This window comes from Colobus angolensis, unplaced genomic scaffold (genome assembly GCF_000951035.1).
Source record: "Colobus angolensis palliatus isolate OR3802 unplaced genomic scaffold, Cang.pa_1.0 Scaffold394, whole genome shotgun sequence".
NCBI lineage: Eukaryota > Metazoa > Chordata > Mammalia > Primates > Cercopithecidae > Colobus > Colobus angolensis.
In genome coordinates this window covers 2,244,523-2,246,313 of record NW_012117310.1, presented here as the reverse complement: position 1 = coordinate 2,246,313, position 1,791 = coordinate 2,244,523, and the positions used below count along the sequence as shown (strand labels likewise).

General features: G+C 39.3%; 1 pseudogene; it reads right to left on the bottom strand.

Annotated features, from left to right (window-relative positions):
* Nucleotides 1-466: 466 nt before the first annotated feature.
* On the bottom strand, nucleotides 467-1,113 carry LOC105521054 (annotated as a pseudogene).
* Between the last annotated feature and the right edge of the window lie 678 nt (nucleotides 1,114-1,791).

Sequence of the window (1,791 nt, the reverse complement as noted above, 5' to 3'; positions counted from 1 at the left end):
TGATTTATTGAAGGGTTCTTTGTGTCTCTATCTACAACCATGAAGCTTTATCCTGTAAGTACCCAAATGTTGAACCAATCTGTACCATCTCCTTTTTCCACAAAATACAAGATCCTATACAGTCCCTGTTATAGGAACCACTAGGAAGGAACGTGTAGTCGTAAACACATAGTTAAAAGGCTTTTGGATTCAAATTCATCAGAGTGCTTACTTTCCTAAGCATGTTTTGATACAGGCTATTGGGACACTTGTCACACTGTTCAAATGCCCAATGGTAAGACTTCTGATGAGATCAAACAGGTCACATTAAATCAATAGAATATCTTAGAAATAAAGCCAATAGGACTAAATCTAAAACAAATCACATGAAGTACCTCATGTACAATACAATACAAACCTAGTTTAATAAATAAAAGAAGCATAGGTGACTGGACTCTGGGAGAATATCCAGTTCGTGATGGCCTCTTCACAGTCTTCTCTGAGACTCCACTGCCACTTCCACATGGGCAAGTCTAATGGTGCAGCCATGAAGTTTGTAGCCATCTTGTCTTACTAATGTCACGGTGCCAGGCTGCACCCCAACAGCAGCTGTTACATGACAGATGAGTTCATGCTCTTGGGGGTCATATTTGTCACTAATGGGTGACAGCTTCTCCAGGTCATGTTTGACAAACACATTTTTCAGCTTTGCTTCTAGAGGTGACAGCCCTCGGAAGAACTTCTCCAGAGTGAACTTCTGGTTCCCAGGTTCTGATTCTTCAGAAATCTACTGTGTAGTCTTCTCCAAAATGTCAGCCACCTATCTTGGCATCTTCCACACATCTCTCAGTTTGCCTCTTTATATTTTCACAATCAGCTACAGCTCTCTGCTATCTCATGGTTAAATTCTGGACTTCCTTCTCCAGTTTAACAGCTTTACCCTTAAGGCTCGTTTGGCAAGAGAGGGCCCAGCTCACCAGGAGCGTCCTCAGAACAGCAGTCCACACCAGCAGTTATCTGGGTGGCAGTGCTGAATGGAAGCGGCCATCCCTTGCTCTCCCACGCGGCACTCGAGGCCAGTAGGCGCTGCACCTGGCGCCTGCCCGCCCACAGCAACCATACGGCCATGTTCCCGACTTGGACTGACGGAGGCAGCACACGCACACTTGCCCTGTAATTTTATCTTTACAATTTTCTGTTACTTTAAAAAACACTGCAACACTAATTTTGTGCATGTGGCAAGTCTGTTGTCTAAGTTTTATACATAGCATCTTCTCACTCTTGTCTCTGTAGTCTCATTTCATTCTGTAATGTTTTTCAAATCTTTATAAAATTAATTTTGTTTATAATTGATATTATTTAAGGGTAAAATAAATTTAAGTTATATGCTCTCCTTTATTTTGTTCTCCTTGTATCATTCTTTATGAAACTTGGAGCCTCAAATGTACACGTGGAAAGTCTCTGTAGATTCATGTTAGGATTGAAATTTTCTTGGTGTATAAACTTTCAACAAAATATGGGAAAGCAACCAACTAAGTTTGCATAAACTGTCTTTTAGATCACATATCTTTCTTTCCTTTTATAAGTGATATCTCATTAGTTAATTCAATAAATTTTTATTGAGACAATTGTATTTTACACATTGATAATGCAGATATGAATAAAAATCAGATAAGATCTCTCCCCTTGTGACTGTCAGAATTTATTGGCATGTTTATGACCACGCTTAGGTCTTTTGTAGTAATATGAACATATGACAATATACATCCAATTCTATTTTTCTCATTTGAAGTTAAACAAAGTTCCACTTCT